General features: G+C 34.8%; 1 protein-coding gene across 4 annotated transcripts in view; it reads right to left on the bottom strand.

Moving 5' to 3' along the window:
• Window positions 1-22,909, bottom strand: part of LOC132788814 (potassium channel subfamily T member 2) — a 145,605-nt gene that overhangs the window by 104,292 nt on the left and 18,404 nt on the right. Inside the window, exon 1 of one of the 4 annotated variants that reach the window (XM_060796419.1) lies at window positions 9,909-10,286. The exons of 2 other annotated variants lie outside the window; for them this stretch is intronic. The gene's annotated coding sequence lies outside the window, so the exon portion shown is untranslated. Of the gene's footprint in view, window positions 1-9,908; window positions 10,288-22,909 lie in introns of those variants that run through there. One more of the 4 variants, XM_060796434.1, reaches the window with a different exon arrangement.

A 22,909-nucleotide genomic window follows, 5' to 3' on the forward strand; every position in this document is an offset into this window, starting at 1 on the left:
AGCGCAAAATGAACTCAGACAACACACAACACACAAGACAACAATTGACCCACTGACCAAAGTGACAATGATGAATCGATGTGCACGTGATCTTTGGCGCTTTATACATTTTCCTGTTGTCTCTGCTATTGTTTATTGCATAATTTAAAGCAAATTGTCTGATGACTCGAATCCATCAAATTGACACACGAAAAGAAAAACAAATCCCACCAAATTAGCCAAGTCTTCTCTCTTTTTGTCACAGCTTTGTCGTGGATTTATCCCTGTGGACTTCTCTTCCTCTTTTCGCCCAGGAAACAGGTAACAAACACCACGTCACACCAAAGTTTGTTGCCAAATATTTTGTGAAATGAAAAGCATTCGAAATGCTCATGAATTCTTAATGAGTTTCGCTTTGAGTGTTTGTCGTATTCATTTTCATGGCTGCGACGTCGCCTATCTGCGCGCATTTTCATATGCATAATGAAAAACAATATCAAAATATTCACACAGTGAAAGGGAAAGAGAAAGCGAAAGCGAAACAGAGAAAGACACACCCATAGACAGTGTAAGCTGCAGTTTGGCTAGAAGCAGACAGCAGCGACAGCTCGAAATTAAAGCATTGCCCTGCTTCTGCTGCTGTACAGCTCCCACTCTAGTTGCCCTTGATGATGATGACGCTGCACACCCTGCAATAACTGACATTGTATAGGGTACATTCGACTAGAGAAACATTTCGGTTTCTCGGTTTCTTAATTTCTATATATAGAAGAAGAGTGTCTGAAAGGGGATAATAACTATTCTTTAAAATAAAAAGCATACTTTAATAACTTAACAATATTTTAAAATAAATATTAACTAAAAATTTAGAAAATAATAATAATATAGAATAAAAATACAATATAGTATATTGCATAGTATGCATTATATACAATATATAAATTATAAAGTAAAGTATTTCAAATATAAAAAGAAATATTAATTCGAAAAGCAATACAGTATATTGCAACGATAGAGTTCCACAGTACACAGTATATAGTATATGGTATAGTATTTAAAATAAATGTTAATTAATAAATTGAAAATTAAAACTGTACTTTAAAATTATATTAGAAATAAATAAATTACAATAAAGTATATTGCATAGTATATAGTATATTATATTGTGTATTTTAAAGACCCTACTCCATACTTTGCACTTTATAATATAGAGTATTTCCTCGCCTGCCACAACACTCAATTTGGCTGCCATTTGTTAAGTGTTTTCACTGTAACATTTCGTTTTTTTGTATTATTTTGGCACATTTTATGCAATGGCCACATAAAAAATGTTATTATACGAGCACTTTTTTAGCTACTCGTCTTTCATTCAGCTTTTGGCGGTCTCAAAGAGGACTCTCGAGTTATTCAAGATCTATGAAGTTGCCTTGCTCGCAAAATGGACACAAAAAGTCGGGCATATTAAATAGGATTAATTTAGTAACTCGATTAAAAATATAAAATATAATATTAATGGCAACAAGCAGCGGCGCCTAAGCGAGGACACGCCTCTCAGCAAAACCTTTTGTCGCCGTCCTTTCTTCTTAACTTCTTTTTTTGTTTTCGAGGGTAAAAATAAACTGAAGTCGAGCACGCGATTCTCTTTCCGATTCTTGGCACGCGTGCATAAGTGAAAAATGCTGGACTCAAGAGAAAGAGAGAGAGAGTGAAAATCCAAGGGTTTAAATGTCTCCATCGAGTGAGTGGGCGAGGGTTCAACTTGATGGAAAACAGATGATTATATATCGTGTGTGTTTCTTGCTTTGGCTGCTTGCCCGAAACTACTCAAAGCAGTGTTTAATAATGATTGAAAGAGAATGTGAAATAATGCATTTGCATTAATCTTCATTGCAATGGACCTTGGCATATGCGAAACGCAATTCTTCCGATGCAAATCGATGACCTTGATCGAGAACAAAGTGTTATTACAGTCGCCCTCGACAATCAATGACCCATAAACCTGAACAATTAATGAACCTGTCGCACAACAGAATTTCCCTTTTGCGATACAGTTCGATTTTAGAATCATGTTAAACCTGTCGCAAATGCCGTGACTTCCGTCATTTGTGGGCCAAATGTGACATTTGAACTCAGCCATTGTTGTAATTGTCCTACGCCTTCGAGCATAGCAAATGACAGTTGTTGGCATTGCGGAAACGCCATTTTTGTTGTGTAACTAAATAAACAGCCCCACTTTCGGCAAGTTTTATGCTCATCACCTGGCCGCATAGACCTCATAAAAGGCACAGCAATTGTCACTGCCTTTCTCTGTGGCTTAACCCACATTAATAATGCGAACCTAGAAGGAAATAACATGGCAAGAAATAAATTACAGTAGCTGTTAGAGCCCGGCATCGCTCGTGACCCGAGTAACCAAGGGATGCGGCATAAATATTTAATATTCAAATAAATATTTAAGACAATTCCTGTTTCGCACATTTTTTTAATGTGAGGTAAACATTTTATATTACTCTTTTATTTCGGCTCTGAGTGAAAGAATCTCCTCATGAAGCCTTTAACTTTGTGCCAGCAAGAAATGTTTAACTCATAAAGTATGATCAACATCTAGAGCTATGTTTATCCGTCTGTGTATCCATATATACATATAAATACGAAGAGATTATGAGCGATTATAAGAGATAATAATGCATACAGGCTTTATGAATCCAAAAACAAATTTGGAATTTAAAAATAATTTTATATTCGTCATCTATCGCGTCTTAATAATTCTTTTGTTCACAATATGGTATATTATGTGATATTTGGTATATTGTCAATGCAGTTGTATCCCCTTTTACCAAGTATATCTATTGTCGTAGTTTAGTATTATTTTTGGAATAAGCCCTTCTATATCTTTTGTGTGTTTTATTGTGTTGTAGTAGTTTTCAGTATATTAATTTGGTATATTTTATCCAGAATACAGTATTTCTATACAAAACACACTGAATCAATAAAAGATTAATCTTTCCTGCTGTCACCAACTGAACATAAATAAAACTTGAACGGATTCGGATTTTGGCATTTGCTTCGCCATCCTTGTGGTATTTGATATGTGTTCTTGAAAATTTATCACATACATGACTAATACCATTAACAGACAGTAATCCAAACGCGTTTCATTTTGCACTTATCTGCAGCTTTTGGGTTTTCAAATTGGAAATGGAGAATTCTTATGAGTACTCGTTTGAGACACGCGGCTACAGCTGAGCTCAGGGTGCATATAAATAAAGAGAGCAGACAGTCAGAGTGCGACACGTTTTCGGTATTTATGTGCATGTATTATAGCAAATGCCATATATCAAGGCCACGTTGCGTGCTTTAGTATGCATGACAATATACAACAACAACAAAAACAACAACGAAAGCATTGAAATGGCGAAAAAGTAAAGCATATGCACATAATCCTGAGATGACATTCTGCGTAAGACCATCAAAAAGTTGAGGCAAGCCTTTGCAGCTCTCTGAAAACATAGCAAAGCCACCTCTGGTGGTCAACATTGAATGTGCGAAGTATAAGCGCTTAAATGTGGGGCTGTCAGTGCTTTATTACCCTCATCAACACTGTGTGTGAACGCGGTGAACTATGCCACACAATGAACCACAGCTGCCATTAATAAACGACCTTTTCGCAGCTTGATCAAAAGACGCTTCAAGAAATGGAGAGAGAGACAGCGTTTACAGCTTGTTAGGCACTTTTAAATATCTTTTCTGCTTTTCATTTAAGCCAATTTCATTTAGACTTTCAGTGTTTTTCAAATTTCCACAGCCTTCAATTTCATTTCATTTCAATTCTGAGGTCGTTGCCAAGGTGTCAAATTGATTTGTGGCCCAGTGAACTTTATGCGGCTGCTGAAATTGAAATTTTATTTCGACTTAAGCTTGGAAATATCGTGAAATTTACACCTGTCTGTGTGTGTGTATGTGTGTGTGCCACAAGAAATTAGCAATTCAAACAAAGGCAACTTTTTTAATCTAACAAAAGTCGAAGGCGGATTTTGCGTGTTTTTGTTTGCTCGACTTTGCTGCAGCTCTCAGTTTCCAGCTCCCGTCTTAAGCTTACGAAAATTTTGTAACTGCCTTTTTGATCCCATATAGATATGCTTGCATCTATTTATAGCCAACGAAAAAGGTATCGGAAACAAATGCAAGTTGTTTTCTTTTTTGGCATTGATTCAAAGTTTCTGAGGTAAAACTTTGTTCGATGAATGGGTTTTGCTGTTGCTGTTGCTGCTCTCATAAATTCGCAAGCTCTTAAGGCATTCAGGGATCGCCAAAACTTTGAGACAAAGGCCAAAAATACATGAATAGATAATAGAAGCATAATCATGCTTATCCACTACAAAATAAAACTTTGTTCCACATTTTTGTCAGACTTTAAGCTATTTAAATCAGTTTGCTGTGCAGCATTTAAATTACAGCTGCATTGAAATTTCCCATTTGCCACTTTTGGTTGCCATTTCCATTTTGGCAACCAGCTGCGAATTTGCTAGCAAACAGAAAAGTTTGCCAACTTTGCCAGCTCTTAAATTACATAAATGGCCTCTGATATCAGCAGCACTGAGTAGATAGAGAGAGAGAGAGAGAGAGAGAGTAGCCAGGAATCACTTAACTGTCTGCGCCCAGCTCATAGAACTAAAGGCAGTCAACAAGAACAAACATTCACGAATACAAAATCTCAACAAACACACTCACAACAAGAATCACACAGATCATCTCACCCACAGAGAGAGGCAAGCAAGAAAAATGTACAGACAAATCGTTGCTGGCAAGGCAAACTGACCCAGCAACAAGATAGAGTCATTGCTGATTGGCTATAAGATACTGTGTAGAAGAAATAAAAGCCACTATTGATAACTACTTTTACTATAATTTTTATATTTCAAAGAAATTTTATAACATTCTCTAACAGGAAGAAGAAATACATGTATAAATACATTTGTATTCTAACAATTATTTAAACAGAATTTTTACTTATTTTTAAAATAAATTGTTTGAATAAATATCTATAACAAACTGTGAAATACATTAATTTCGTTTATTTTCTTAAACAAATTTTACATATTTAATAAATGCGAAGGGGTAAAAAAGTATTTATTTTGAAATAAATGTATATCCTAAGAAAAATCATTTTATATTTTCCCCTTTTTTCGATTTGTTATGTTCAATAAAAACTCTGCTATGAAGGTCAAATTCTTGTTCAAATTAATTCAGATCCAACAACTATAAAGAACTAATACAAATTATGAAACAAATTCTACACAAAATCACTTCTCATATATCAATACAATATACCCTTTAATTCTCTATGTAAAGAAAAATTGCCAAGATGGATTTCTGCCGAATTCGAATCCAATTTTGTTCAGTTGCAAATCTTTCAACGTCAAAGTTATTTCACAAAATCAATAAACAAAACAGAATAGTTCTTCTGCCTGTTGCATAAACAAAGCAACAAAACAAACGCACTCTGTTAAACAAATGTGCAGGGTATAAAACATACAAGATGGCAGATTACAGATTACAAGCAGGAGTTAAGACAGCGTGTTAAGTTGTGTATTCTGGACTACGACAACTATATATATAACACACATATATGTGGGTAATACATTTAGCTACAACAATAAACAAACTCACATCTGTATTACACAATGGGAAAAAGAGGCGTGGCAGCAACACGCACAACACACTCACAAGCCACAAATGTCATAAAGGGCAGTCGCCACACGTAGCAAACGGCAGACACATGTGGCAATGGCAAATGACATATATAGAGAACATAATATGACAGAGTCAATAGAATGAAAATATCAAATATTACGCATACGCAACTTAAAATAACATTTGTTAAAGAAAGAAACGTATACGAAATTGTAAACATTACAAAATATCAAATATTACGCATACGCAATCTACAGAACAATAACAATATTTGTTAAAGAAAAGAACGTATACAAATATGTAAATATTACAAAATAAAAAATATTACGCATACGCAAGTTAAAGAGAGTAACAACATTTGTTAAAGAAGGGAAATATTACAAAATATTAAATATTACGCATACGCAACTTAAAGAAAAATAACAATATTTGTTAAAGAAAGAAATACACAGAAAGTATCTGATTGAGATGCGCAGAGCAGCAGCAGAAAGTAATCCTCGATGGCAGCAAGTCAAAGGGCATTAAAAGTTGTGCTTAGCGTTAGCCCTGAAAGCCCAGCAATTTCCTTGAACAGTTTGCGTCATTAGACAATTTGTCACATCAACACAAATACAATTTAAGCAGCAATCAATCCAATTCTTCGGGTCAAACTGCCCTCATCCGTGGCATTTATCAACGCGTATACGCAGTGTGGGACCCAAAGAGCAGACACAGATAATTACGGATGTTGTATGTGCTGTGAGTTGTTTGGGTTCATATTGGATTGATTAAAATGCTCTACAGAAATGCGACTTGATTTGCGGTTTAACTTTCGCAGAAGAGCAAATTTATCTTTCGATTAACATTCACCCACATTACTCAAAGGAAGTGCGAGTGTGTCTTTTAGCCGGAAACAGCAACTGACAGCTGGCTGTACACGTAAATTTGGTTTGTTGGGACCTCAAAAATGTATTAATAATAAGCTAAAGTTGAACTTTAATTAAGATTTGTGCTGGGTCTTGAATAAACTAAAGTGCAATTCGGCAAAACTAAACTTTGTGTCTGATATGTGTGTTGTTGCCTTTTCGCTCACTTTTCAAACTGTGGGAATAGGCAATTTGCCTTGTGTACCATATCCATAGATTAACTCGACCTCTGGTCGACTTTATGCCCTTTTTCAGGCACTTTCTTTCACATTTTGCTTTCCCCACTCCCTTTGCTGTCTCTCGCTCTCTGCTGGGATTAGCTTAGCAGTATTACATGCTGTCATTTCTCGCTGTTACATTCCTTTTGCCTCAGCCAAAGCCTTCACGTAGCCACAAAAAAACTTTTCCGGCCGCATTTTCCTTTTCGTTTAGACCTACATTTTTTTGGCTTTTAGCCTTTAAAGGTATGTCCTGCCTTTGCTTGGACGCCCGCCGGGCATTGACCAACTCAAAAGGAAATGCATTGAAGCAGCAGAAGATTTTTCATATTTTTGCCAACACGATTCGCAGCACAATTCCGTAGTTTCCTATTAGGATTTAACGCAAATTTAATATTGAAGAAAATAACAATATTAGAATACAGTAAAAATTGCGCATACAACCCGTATGTTCGTTCTCTTTTATGTTTCGCTCTTCTCTTTTTTAGCTTTGTTCTTTGTGCGCTGTTGCCTCGTCGTTTTGTGGCCTGTTTTTGATAAGACCAGCTTGACTCGCTGGCATTATTATGTACATCATAAAAATAACTTTTTATATTATTTTTATGTGCCACATGAAACACTGCACGAATCGCTTTTTTCGATAACAATAATTTGGATAACTTTCTGCCTTAATGGAGAAGTGCATACATACAAATGCTTTGAAACAAATTTGAAAAAGGAAAAATAATACGAAAATATATTCACATTTAGAACAAGTCAACTGCATAATCCGTTCTCTGCTAAATTTATGCAAAACTCTTGCATTGAAAAATAGCTTAAAATTCCTTCAATCCTGATTTGATTTAACAACGATTAGCATAAATTATTTCATTGCAGCTTTTCTGGTTTTAAATTTATTTTGTTTTTGACTTAATTAAAATATTATCAACTATGTCTTGTCAAAAGTTTTTTTGTCTGATATTTAATAACATTATGTTTTTGAATGCACAAAACGAAACTTTAAAACAGTTTTTTGCATAAAGTTGTGTCTAACAATTGTGTTCATTCCCAACCGCAAATCTAATTAAATTTGTCCCCAAACTTATTTCATGTCTCTATCCTAGAATTAACCACAGGGGGGGCGACGGCAAGGACAGTGAGGCAGTCAGGTTTGCCTATATATACGAGTATACTGCTAACAAACAGCTAATGCGCCATTTAGAGCAACAAAATGTGCACAGATTTATATCACAAAATGGAGGCTAACCAACAGCAGCAACAATAGCGTCTAACAAAGGAGCCGAATACAGAGAATGCTGACACTAGGTACATGTATAATGAGCAAACGAAAGGGAATGCAAATATATAATAAAGTTAATTGCTATGTAAATTTTGTTTGGGCCAATTTGGCGAACTCACGTACATGACTACAAAAGGGAAATGGTCAAAAGCACGACTTTGGAGTACTTCTCCTAACCAAATAAAATTCTAGCATTTATTTGCGAAGAGAATGAAAATTTGCTAAATTGTTAAGAGAAGATTTAAGAAAGACTTGAAGAAAAGTTTACGTATTCAAAAAAAAGGGCAAACGTTTAAATGCAAAAATATATTAGTAATACTATTATTTAACTATTGTTTTAGACTACCAATTTTCATAACCTATTTCTTCAAAACATATTTAGAAATATTTAAAAAATAATTCAGAACAAATAAAGAACTTCGACAGGCAAATTTAAATAAGCTCTTCTCTAATATTGAATCTGTGAAATTCTATTATTTTTTCCTCTTTACTCTTTTCTACTTTTCGTATGCACTTCACTAAACGATGCAAAAGGAAGAACTCTAACTCCACAGCAAAACTAAAAGTGCAAGTAATCGTATGCAACGAAAAAAGCATCGTTAAGCTAAATACTCTTTTAGTTAGTAAGTGAAATAAAGTGATTGTGACAGTCACTTAGCCATAAATGCGAACAATAATGCCAGTACACCATGAAATAAGTACTATATTTCACTTTGCATGGGCACTAAAGGAAAGCACACAGCATCCCTACCAACAGAAAACTGAATACAGATGGCTGGCAATTCTCCGAGAGAGTTGCAAATCAAATGACCTACAGCGATTGCACAGAGACATAGAGAGGAGACTCTGAATGGCACCAGGGAGATGTGTCATAAAGCCTAAATGAAAAAATACTGCTTGTCATTCATTGCTGGTCTATGTGTGTGTATGTGTGCATGTTATCTGTGTGTTGAATGATACAAGTTGGGGTTTACTTAGTATCGCACGTGGGCAAAACTAACGAGAAACTGTGGCGAAAGCGAGAGAGAGGCGAAAGCAACTAACAAGAAGGAACAGCCGTGCATAGCCCACAAATACCATACGCCGGGACCCAAACAACGAAATGTGTCAAGGCAAGATACAACACTCACACTCACACACACACACACACTTGCACACACATACACACTTCCATGCTGTGGCATTATGGCTGCAAGGCATTTTGCGTAAACATTAGAAACTTTGTCATATATATTTTTTTTACTGATTTTTTTTTGCATATAGAAAACTGATGCTAAAGCAAATTTTTGTGTCCCAGAAATATGCAGGGGAAACTCTTGCTGAAAAATTCCAACAAACTGCTGCTCGACAGCCACAAATATAAAAACAAATCGATTTCGTTGTATATAGTATGTAGTTTGTGTGTACTTATTTTCGTTTACTTTCATATCATTAAATTGCATTTTTACGCAGCCAGCGAGTGAGTGTGTAGTAAGAAAAACAAAAGCAGGGCAATTGAAATTCACAAAAGCTAAACAAGCAGCAGTCGACAACACTTCTTGCAAAGGTTATTTCAAAGTCTGCGCACAAAAGTATGCTGTAAAAAAATTTCACTCTCGCTAAACAGAAACTGCCACAAGGAAGTTGTTGTTGGCGTTGTTGTTGTGTGTGTGCACTTTGCTTTTTATTTGCGCTGTTGTTTTTCCTTTCTGCACATATTTGAATAAAATAAAATACAGTTGATTAAGTTGCCAGTTGTTAGCTGTCGCCACATTTGAAGGCAGCGCGATGTCGATGTTGAAACCGAAGCCGAAGTCGACTGTCGAATGTCGAAGACAGACTCAACCCATTTACCATTTGGGGATTATTCACATTCTTCGTAGAAATTGCAACACAACATTTGGCCACGACTTTTGCAAAACGGTTTGTGCACCCTTTTTTCACGCTCAAGGACATGCTCGCGTACAATTCTGATTTTTCTTTAACATTTCGGTTTATTTTTTACTGCTTTTTCTTTTCTCGCTCGCTAATTAACAAATCCCCGCAATACACGACGGACCCATTGTGCGGCCAATGGGAGGCGGGGGGATTTCAAGATTGTTGGCTGCTGTTGGCGATGGCGATAAATTAAATGCCAAATTTTTGCTCGCTAATTTCGATTAATGTACGCGTCGCGCACAAAAGTAGGCAACAAAGCGTGCACAACACCTCTCCGACTATGAGTGTGTGTGCTAAGTGTGTGCGACTGTGTGTGTGTGTGTGTAAAGCGCGCTGCGAACGAACAAACAACGATTGACGACGATGAGAACGTTGCGCTGCTCAGCACCAAACTGAAACGCCACACAGCACATTCAAAGCGAAGCCAAGCGACGCTGCTGTTGCCGCCGCCTCTGCTGCTGCCCGCTGCGACGCTGACTGCGCTGCAACTGCTGCTGTTTCAGCTGCTGCTGCTGTCTGACTTTCAATCTTGGACTGTGACACTAGGCAAGCCGAGGCAGGCCGCAGCTGTCACGCAACTTAGCGCACCAAGCACGTTGAACGCACACCAAGTACACACACACACACACACACTCCTACACACACTCACACTCTACAACTGAGTGTCCAATGATATTTTTTGTATGTTGGCTTCAACTTCCTTGTTGTGTCTGCTGCTGCTGCTCTTCGAGCGAAGCTCTCTTAAATTTGCCGCTTGTTTCAAATTAATGAAGCATTGCCGACAGCGTTGCCAGACTGTTCACATTTTAGAGTACAATTTGTGTGCAAAAAATGTAAATAAAATGCAATATCTTTTTTTATGATTAGAGAGTTGTAAAAAATATCAAATTTATACACTTAAACTCATGCAATTTGAAATCTTACTTAAAGAAATATTTAAAATCTAAACAAAATTAATTAATTTCAAATTGAAAACTAGATCATTCAATTGTCAAACTACTGGTAAAAAGGAAAGCAAGCTTTAGATTGAAAATATTTAAAGCTGCAGTCACGTGTGCTCGACTATGAGATACCCGATACCCACTTTGCATAGAAACAAAACAGTGCGTTATTTTAAAATATACCGAATTAATATTAAAAAACAAAAATATACTAAACGCTTTAATTGGTATATTGAAATATGAAATTAATTCGTAATTAGCATTTGAAGCTAATGCAGTCTTAAATTATTTTAAAACCAGATTGCATTGCATTCATTGTGTACAACAATTTCAATTTCAATTCCCTAGTAATTTTGTCAAGCCATTGTACATTTTGTTACCATCAAATCATTAAATTATTTTAAAACTTGTTAATATTGCATATATCGAATGCAATTCATTTAATTTGCCAGTTTTAAATTCAATGCGCTTGTAAATTGTTTCACTACGAGAAGATTGAATTGGATTAATGAATAATTGACCGCAATCAGATGAATTTTTATCAGTGCAGCAAGCACGTGTTATATAACAACATAAAAACACGCGCTCTCCTATTCTTACAATCAGGCTCTCCCGATGCCTCTCATGCGCTGTGCTCCGCTCTCTTCAAGCTTGGCCAAAGAGAGAGCGCTGCTAACGGCCGCGTAACCTAGAAAATGGCAACAAAACAAAATGACGAAAAGTTCTCCGTAATCAACAAATTTGGCGCCAAAGCGAAGCACGTGCTTAACGAAATACGTGTCGATTCCATTATGTTTCGTTTCGCATGCGTAAACATTGCAAGCTTTTCTGTGACGTCATCTGTGTCCTTATGACGTCAGATGCCACAAAAGTCTACAAAAGCCAAAAGGGGAAGAGCACAATGACGACAAACAAAGTTTATCGAGAGAGAGAAGGATAGTATGAGTGATGTGTGTGTGGCGCCATCTGTTGTTTTAGTTGAGCAAACAAATTGTTATTCCACATTTTGTTCGCATTACACAGAAGCTAAACTGTATAAAATAAACATTATTTGAAGCGATAAAATGAAAGTTTAGCAAATATTTAAATGCACGCAGACTTTGCTGTAATCTCAATTATTTATGCACATTTAATGCCTGTTCGCACATTGTCCACAAACACATGCTCACACACACATACAGCATTCACGCCATATGTAAATTACAAGTGCATGGCATTAGCAGTTATTTATTTAAACAATTGTTGTGCAAATTGAAACAGCAGACCGCAAAACGAACGCGAATTATTCATGGACATATGTACATATGGAAATTACACTTGGATGTCCTTTTGGGATGCCTACGAGAATCCTTTTTTTAAAGCCAAGTCTTCAGAGTTCTAGCTGAGTGTGATATTGAAGGCAAACAACTTGTGGGACAGAATGAATAAGAAATGAAATCAATAGACGCCACAAATTGTCGACTACAAAAAAAGGCACTCGACTTGTGGCATGCAACATGCAAATGGCAATACAACACTCTCTCTGAGAGAACAAACACATTGCATTACACTTTCCGAGTTTAAACAGCCAAGTGAAATGTGCAATTTAATGCCGTCAAGTCGCGTACTCGGAAGAGCTTTGGCAACACGAAGCCCAAAAAGGAAATGGCATTCACGTCTGGCGACAATCTGCCCGAATTCGAGTGGAGTCACGCCAAGCCAAAGCCAAAACCAAATGCCAAATGAAAAGACCAAATCCGGCTAGGCAAGCCAAGTGAAGTCAACTTGGGCTAGGCTCAATATCCTGTGAGTGGACAGCAAAGGGTAAGCTAAAAATAAATGGCAACAGAAACATTTAAAATAATAAATGTAAACAAAAGCTAAATTAAAATCAATAGAATAAAATCAGTTACGAACAATAATTACTACTGTAAATATTACTAAAAATTCATTTTCAAATAAAAAATTGCTATAAAACTATATCAACTAAAGATCGAAATTATATAATTTTCAAGAACAAATAATAATACCAATTTGAGTTATTAAAACTGAATTCTAATTTCATTATTCAGCTTTAAAGTAGCCGAAAATTAATTCACATATTTAAAGCCATTTTAGACTTAAAGCCAACCGCATTCCAATCCAAAAAATATATATATATTGTACAAATATATATTATTAAAAATGAATTTCGGTCCCAGCATCCGAATCCTTTTTTTATTGAATTTAAAGATCAAAGAAGAAAAATAAATAAAAATAAAATGAAACCAATAAAGCCGTTCAAATTGCATTTACAAAGCTAATATTTGGTATTCGCCGGTGGAATGTTTATTAAAGGTGCGTGGATTGAAGCTGATACATAAAATGTATAAATAAATTACTTTATCTTTATATATACAAGTAACATAATTCTTTGTTTCTTTTTTAATAAAATAAGTGAGAAAGCTACAGTCGAGTGTGCTCGACAGTAACAAACCCGCTATCCATTTTGAATAAAAGCAGCGCGGTATAATTATTATTAAATTATTAAATAAACCAAATTAATATACCGCAAAAATTTCAAAATAAATCAAATTAAGATACCGCTAAAAACTTAAATATAAAGTACTATATTCAAAATATACCATAGAGTACAAAATATACCAGATCGTCAGCCAATACCACGAAGATTCGTAGTAAGTAGGTATTTTTTCCAATACAAAAGAATTTCTTAAATAACTTCGAGATTTTTTATGTGATCGTATCCAAATTTCCAGGATTTATAAAGACTATAGCTATTATTATATGTACCAAAATTTTTTTCGATAATTATTTGACATAAATTGATCAATTTTATATATTTTATATTTTTTTTAATTAAAAAAATATTCATTATTCATGTATGCTAAGTGGTAAATCTGATTTAACTATTTTTATACATAAATCCATAATTATTTTATAGCATTAAGATTGCAAAAAGGTTTGAGTATCTAAGTTACTTTTTAAGAAAATAATGCCTCGATTAAAGGGTATATCTAGTTAAGCATTGCCATGGTGCAATTGGTCATTGATATGCTTAGCATTTGACACAGCAAAATTGCATAGCACAAAAGTCGCCCAATCTCAGGCCAACAATGAGTGCAAATAAATTAAAAGGCACTAAACGTCGATGAGTTTTGTAGTATGTGTGTGTAAGATCATCCCAGTGTGTGTGTATGTGTGTTGATTAGTAAGACAGCCAGGGATGTGTGTGTGTGTGTGCCAAGTGAATTTGTAGTCAATTTCCTGCAATTTGTCGTTGGCAGCAACAAAAGCAGCAGCATCCTTCGTGGCAGAGAGATCTCTCCTGCCAACATCCTGTAATGATACGCATCGCACAATCAGGACAACATAATACACTTTAACATTGACGTAACTGTAGTCACCCACACACACACGCACACACATTCTTGTGTGTGCGATAAATATAAAAACAAATTAGAATGTGAGAAAATATGCCCCGAAAATGAATTTGTTGTCCCGATGCTGCTGGTAAGCAATTTGTCGACGCGTTAATGGAAACAACTTTTGTTGGGAAAGAGGGAAAAAGCAGCGAACTAAATAGAGAACAGAAGGGAAGGCAACAATGCTTGGCATGCACATGCCTGATAAGTGCGTCTTATTGTAGTTGTTGTTGTCTTGCTGCCAAATTGAGTGTTTGACATGCCACCTAGAAGAGACACAGCCAAAGGGAGCGACATCTTCATCAGCGACTGGTGTGTCATGCATTTCGACTCTTCCAATTTCCAATTAGAGATGCCCACGTCTCGCGTCTCGCGTTCTGACTGTCTAATCTCATTGACACGCATTAACATGTCTGCAGCCAACAAATTGAACAGCCTAATGGGGCCACATCTCCAACTCCACTTCACTCTAGTACTATTGTGATTAAAATGTCAGCACAAAGGAAGCCTTAATATGCCACTTACTTGGCCAGAGGCATCATCATCGTGTGGCCGTCTTTCCAAGCTTATCAATTTAGATTGCCTGTCCGCAGACAAGCCTCAACTCACAAATGCAAAAAGCTCTAAATGAAAATCAAAATCAAAATGAAAATGAAAATGAAAACGAGAATGAAAATGAAAACAAGCAAAAATAACTGTCAACCACACAAGGACAGACAACAAACGAAGGGAGCGCAACAAACGGACGCATCGCATCGCCTGGCAACATATCAAATGAAATAACTGGGCAAAACAGCAAAGATCTCAGACCCATTGCTGTCTAAGCTTTGCTACACATTGCTCTCAGCCTAGACCCTGAACCTAACCCTAGACCCAGACCCTGATCCCTTGAGCACCCTTGGGCAATGAAGCAAATATTTTTGATATACTCTAAGCAAGAATTTTTAAATAAATTGGGTATTTTAAAACCATGTGTGGAGGAGTTCTAAATTCATTGAATTTTGTGCATGATTCTAAATTTAAAATTCAATTTCTAACCGGAAACAAAGTTCAATAACAATAAAATCTTTTTGAGTTCATTTTCATTTTAAAGAAAACAAAAATTGAAGTTTTAATTTATGAATAAAAACCAATTTTCACAATGAGCCGCAATTTTTATATTTTAATTTATACCTATTTTAATTTAAAAGCAACTATACAAATACTTTAGCGATATGCATAAGGGATCAAACATTACTTTTGAAAGAGTATCTTCAAAGAATATTTCCCCTTATAATAGTTTCTCTTTGAGATTCCGTTTTACTTTTTGTTAAATACAAAAAGCAGACAAAGCCCCACAACACATGAGAACTTGCGGTCACAACTCGGTGTTTTTCACAATCAGTCAGAGAACAGAAAAAAATGCTGATGATAATCATCATCAGAGAACTCGCATCGAATGCAAAGAACCACAATCCACTTGGGACATTATATAAGTTGTATGCGAATAATGCAAAAGTATATAAATAAATTGGCAATCAAGTGGTGAAAGTCAGCTGGTCGCTTTTTATTCTGTGTGTGTGTTTTTGCGTAGAAAGGAAGCGCGTGCTTCATCTAAATAAAAAACATATTTAAAAGTTGCGCAAAAAAAACAAAAGGCAAAAAAACAGTTGACAAATGCCCCAAGCACTAGGATTAAACTCTTGGACAAACAATATTAGCCACTCGGCTTGACCGAAATGAAAAAGTTTTGGACAGGTGTATCAACAAAATTTTTATGAAATTGTTTTGGCAGCGAGGTCAGTTTTTGATAAAGGAAACATTCAAATGTTTTCATTTCTCTTTATAATTTTTTTGCCTTCCGACAAAGAAAGTCTAGCTTAGACAGTTCATTTAAAATGCAGACATTAGAGAGTGGAGATAAATATTTTTAATTATTCGTAAATAATTTCGTTCTAATTACTAACGTATACATATTCTTTCTAAAAATAAAACTATAGAATGTATAATTTTGTTATTTCAATTTTATTATAAAAAATATATTATCTACGAATAATAATTATATAAATTTTTATTGGTACCACATTTCTTCTTTAAATCAAGTATCGTCTTTGATACTTTGAATAGGCAGGCTTAGGTTATCAAATATAATAATGGAAATTATGGAAATATACTTTATTTAAAATTATTCACATTTGCTCGCTGTTCAGCTGAATCAGAGAATTTCTAATCCCCCAATGGGGGCAACTTTGGAGCCACCCTCGCATTTTGTACGTTGCCAAATAACATTCAAGGTTGAGAGCATTGTCTGGGGTACAGTCTGTAAATTTTGAAAAGTTTCACTAGTCAAATAAACGCATGCAAATTGAAATAAAGTGCAAAAGACGTCAGCTTGCATTTCAGTTTTCAACTCGTCTGTAATACAATACAAGTACATCAAGCAACCAAGCTGCCATCGCCACACGTCTTCACAATCAATCCCCTCTGTGCCACGGCTGTACTCTGTACTCGCATATATTGGGCACAGGGCACGAATAACACGCGCTTGGGAAATACATACATCTCCATTATACCGAGTATTCCATGCCATACAATATTCGTGTATGTGCACGTACCTTCACACTACTATTCGAATGTGTAAATGTATTTCAAACAACAGCGAAAAAATCCGCCGTATTTGACTTAACACAACACTCTCAAAGAGGACCCCCGCGACACGAGGAGTAGAGAGACCTGCATACATTTACAATCTAACACGGCTGCTCCGCGTATACACTTCTCTTCGCGTTCACCAAACTGGGGTCCCTTCATTTATTAATAGACGTTTCCTGACTGTCGACTGCGATTGCGACTGCTACTGGCCAGAGGTGGCAATCGGAGACGATGGTTAGTTGTATAGTGTACAGCGTACAGTAATCAATATTTACACGACTAGTCAGCTTGACCCGCTATCGCATTGTGTTGAACTTGTATACACATCGGAAAATTTTTACAATTACCAACGCATTTAACAAAATAATCAGAATCAAGTAAAAAAGCTAAGGGTAAGTGTGCTCGATTGGGAGCTACGCGTTACCTAAAAATATACCAAATTTATATATCGAAAAAATACTGACCATAGAGTACACAATACCATAGAGTACACAATATACTAAATATCAAAGCAATTAAAGTCAGCAAGCTGCAGATGGTCTGTGTAATAAATCATACATTTTCCTTGGAGGATAATAATAAGTGTTGTCAAATAAAATTGTAGGTTAATTTATAATAATCTCTGCCGCAGATCTAGATAATGGGCACCAAATTATAATACCTTTCAACCGAATAAATAACGAGCCAAAAACAATTTGTACCATTTTGTTTAAATAGATCTGTGGTAATCATAACACCAAGCCAGAATTTTGGATTCGAATCACAATTCACGTTACATATGCAAAAAAAAAATGCGATTTCCACACTTATTAGAATGCCACCCTAAAAAAAAAACATTCTATTCTTTCACGCTGAATATTGACAAAATAAAAATGTAAAACATAGAGTACTCAAAAGGTGATCTAAATGATGAAAGTGGTCTATATAGTGTATTCTTCTAAGTGCCCTCTAGTTCTACGCAATGAAGAGTCACTCGCTAATAAACAATGCACACAAAGAAAGAAATAAGATATAAGTGTGGACTCGAAATTTCGTATATACGGTGGCCGCAGATAATTAACGATCAGATAAAAAGGTCATGTAACCCTTTAAAACGAGCTTAGTAGGCCTTCTAGTCTCTGCAAAAATAATTAGAGACTGAATCCTATCTGAATCCTGAATTGTTATCTGAAAACTGGTTAATGATATAGACAAATCGAGATATATTTATATCTTCTGAGAGATTCTCTTCACTCCATTCATTTGATTCAATTATTAAATCCCTTACTTGCTCGAAGTTTCATATATATGAGGGACGTAGAAAATTATTTACGATTAAGGTTTTCAACAAAATATACACTTGAATTACAAGTATATGGCAAAAAATTTATTTATTTGCTTTTCATTTAGAACATTGTAGTTGAAATAATCACTTTCCCCACCCTGCGGGCGGTGGTCTAGTTGGTGAAGGTGGTCTTCCTGGAATAGCTAATGCAACTGAGCACAGCAGTGCGAAAAGAAATAAATTCGGAATCCACCTCATGGTTAATTGTCAAACTGAAATAGACGATGCGAATTCTATTTATTTTCAAAACGGCTTTGAGAAATTCGTTTCGCGCTTTATTAGATTAAAGCATGCAGCGTTTCAAATGCAAATTATCGTTATAAAATAATTGTATTGTTTGAAACTTAACGTTTCATATATATGAAAGTTACTTACGATCAGATGAAAAAAAGTTAGAAAATTATTTACTAATGTAAAATGTTTAGATTCTGATGAATACCAATCTGATGACGTAGATAATTATGATGATTATGTAAGTGGACGATCTAAGGCAGTTAAAGCATCTGAAGCTAATAAAGCAGCCGACGAGGACGATTAACATATGAGCTTCATTAATAAAAAAACATTGATTAATTGATACAAAGCGAACGTTGTGTATATGACTATTATGTGGACTTCACTTTAAATATTTTATTTCATGAATAACTTTATTATTTGATCGTTATCAAAGGTTTAGTAACTTGGGTTAAACGTGCTCGACTTTGATACAGCAAGACAGACGAAAACGACAATTACGTATGATATATCAAGACAATTAAGCAACAAATGCTAAAATATACCAAACCAAATACCAAATACTAAAATATACCACACAAAATACCACTACATATATTGGAAAACTTCCACATGTATTCTTTTTATACTTCAACATAGCACAACTATATGTATTATAAGGCGAACTACTTCATTTAAATATACCATAGTGTGTAAAATATACTAATTAATTATTATGTATATAACTTACAGTCTTTGAGATCTAGTGTCCGTAAAAACAGACGGACATTGCTATGTTGTCATAATAGGGTCACAAAAATTAAAAGTTTGATAACTCTAATTGACAATATGTCGATTCTACTCTAATTAGAGACTGAATCCTGTTAACTGAAAATTAATAACTGATACAGCCAAGTCGAGATCTATTTGTACCTTAATGTCAAAGAAGGTATAAGGAATTCGTTTCACATGTAATTTTAAACATTATTTCATTAAATTAAATCACATGATTTAGGTTGCTATAGAGTGAAAGTTATGGTTGCGAAATAAATGTGATGTTTGAAAATCGAGAAACTCATTTACGATCAAGGTTTTTAACAAAATATACAACACACTCGAATTATATTGCAATACATTTATTTATTTGCTTTTCATTTAGAACATTGTAGCTGAAATAATCACTTTCCCCACCCTGCGTTCGGAGGGAACGTTGGAGTAGGTGGTCTAGGTGGTGAAGGTGGTCTATTTGGATTAAGGTAAGCTTTGCCGCTATGGAAGTAATATGGCCCTGGTCTTGTGTTACGTCCTGGATTGGCTAATGCAACTGAGCACAGCAGTGCAAAAAAAAATAAATTCGGAATCCACCACATGGTTAATTGTCAAACTGAAATAGACGATGCGAATTCTATTTATTTTCAAAACGGCTTTGAGAAATTCGTTTCGCGCTTTATTAGATTAAAGCATGCAGCGTTTCAAATGCAAATTATCGTTATAAAATAATTGTACTGTTTGAAACTTAACGTTTCATATATATGAAAGTTACTTACGATCAGATGAAAACAAGTTAGAAAACTACAGACGTGAGTGCACGCTACGCTTTTTGAATAACAGTTAAACAGTGCGGTATTATTCTAAAAATATACCGATCAATGAACCGATATACCGAATACAAAAACGTACCAAAGGCCATATTTGGTACATGGATGAAGTACTACATTCGGAATTTATCATAGATGTCGAAATATACCAAATTTCTAGCTAAAGCAGCTGCAAAAGTTTTTCTTTTATATTATCAATTTCGATATGCAATATACAATTTTTATCCGATCACAACCAAATTTTCAGAAATCATCAATATTATGGTTATTATTAGGTAGGTATAAACTTCCAACTCTAGCTTAAAAATTACGCTTGTTATTCGAATTTTGTCAATTTTCGAGGGCTGACGTGGGCATGGCTAACATTTAAATCAAACTTGACCTGCTTGCAAACATTACAAGTCCTACTGGCACAAAGTATTAATACCCTTCTCCCATATGGGTGGGTAGCGGATAAATTAAAAAAAATAAATCGATAAGTTTATTTTCTGATATTATATTGAAACATTTTCGTTTTGGCTGTCCGGAAGAAAACAATTACACGCAAGTCATATAATAATTTGTATTGGTTATTTTCCGAGGCAAATTAATTTTTCTCTCTGCTTGTGGAATTGCAATTTAACTCGGATGTTATAAATATTGCAACCTTATTAAGACCAAGAGTATAGTCATATAATCTAATACAAGATGCTTACATTACGCTAATTTTGCAAATTATTTACTAATGCGAAAGCTTAGATTCTCCTGATGATTACCAATCTGGCGAAGTGGATGACGACTATTAACATATGACCAATATTAATAAATAAACAGTGAATTATTGATAAAAAAAACAAGTGTTGCTTATATGACTACTATTTTTTTTTCATGAATACCATAAGTTTATTATTTGATCGTTATCAAATGTATAGTATCTTGGGTAAGTATGTTCGACTTTCATATAGCAAGACGAAAGCGGTAATATACGTACAACATACCAAAACAAATACTGAAATATACCAAACCCAATATATAGTGTAACAAAATACTACTACATATGTTGAAAATATACCACATACAATCTTTATACACTTACTCGTAAACATGCCAAAACTATATTTATTATAAAGCCAACTACTTCATTTAAATATGCCATAGTGTATAAAATATATCAATTAAGACCCAAAAGATTATTATTTATATAACTTATAGTCTTCGAGATCTGATGTCCATACTGGTATGTTTTCTATTTTGCTTTCAAAATTTGCTAACTCTAGTTAATACTTTGTGGAAATATCGGCTGTTGCCAGTAATTACATGAGAAAACCTTGTTAATTCTTCGAGATGGAGACGGTGTACTTAAGTCTAAATTATATAGAGTTATATATATTACATATATAATAAATATATTTCTTAAATGTGATTAAACAAACAAAAATAAAAGCTTATACAAATATAAAAGTTTTTTGATCACAGTGTTACAATTACTTAGACAAAAAAGTAAAAAAAAGGTACTTAAAGACAACGAAATTATTTTAAGTGGTTAAATAAAGGATGTCTGTGAAAACACAGAAAATTTTCGTATTATATGCCTAGAATGTTATTTATTTGCTGGAGATTGGGAACATTGTAGTTCTGGTCTTTGGGGAGGTTTTTATACAGTCAGCTGAGCACTGAGCACAACAGTGCAAAAATAATTAGAGACTGAATCCTGTTAACTGAAAATTAATAACTGATATAGCCAAGTCGATATCTGTTTGTACCTTAATGTCAAAGAAGGTATAAGGGATTCGTTTCACATGTAATTTTAGATCACATGCTTAGTTTTCTATAGAATGAAAGTTATGGTTGCGAAATAAATGTGATGTTTGAAAATCGAGGATTTATATGAAAGCCGTAGAAAATGATTTATGATCAAGAGTTTTAATAAAATACACAACACACTCGAATTATATTGCAATACATTTATTTATTTGACTTTCATTTAGAACATTGTAGCTGAAATAATCACTTTCCCCACCCTGCGTTCGGAGGGAACGTTGGAGTAGGTGGTCTAGCTGGTGAAGGTGGTCTATATGGATTAAGGTAAGCTTTGCCGCTATGGTAGTAATATTGTCCTGGTCTTGTGTTACGTCCTGGATTGGCTAATGCAACTGAGCACAGCAGTGCAAAAAGAAATAAATTTTGAATCCACCTCATCGTTAATTGACAATATTAACTGACACAGACAACTCGAACTCTATTTATTGTCAAAGCGGCTCTGAGAAATTCGTTTCCCGCTTCATTGGATTAAAGCATGCAGCGTTTCAAATGCAAATTATCGTTATGAAATAAATGTATTTTTTGAAACTCAACGTTTCATATACATATATGAAAGTTACTTACGATCAGATAAAAACAAGTAAGAAGTGTGTGCTCAACTGTAAGATACTCGCTACAAATTTTGAATAAAAGTTAAGTAGTTCGGTAATATTCCTAAAATACACCAAATAATATGCCGAATAATTATAAGATATACCGAAAGCCATATGAAGCACCACCACAGCGCCAAAGCACCTAAGATCCCGTTACAAAAGTTTTTCTTTTATAACATCAATTTTTATATACAATATAAAATTCCCAATTCCCAACTCTAGCTTAAAAATTACGCTTGTTATTCGAATTTTGTCAATTTGCGAGGGCTGACGTGGGCTTGGCCAACATTTAAATCAAACTTGATCTGTGTGCAAACATTACAAGTCCTACTGGCACAATGTTATAATACACTTTTACCACATGGTTAGCGGATAAATTAAATAAAATAAATCGATATCATAATGGGGTAAGAAAT

The sequence above is a fragment of the Drosophila nasuta genome, chromosome 3 (assembly GCF_023558535.2).
Source record: "Drosophila nasuta strain 15112-1781.00 chromosome 3, ASM2355853v1, whole genome shotgun sequence".
Taxonomy (NCBI): Eukaryota; Metazoa; Arthropoda; class Insecta; order Diptera; family Drosophilidae; genus Drosophila; species Drosophila nasuta.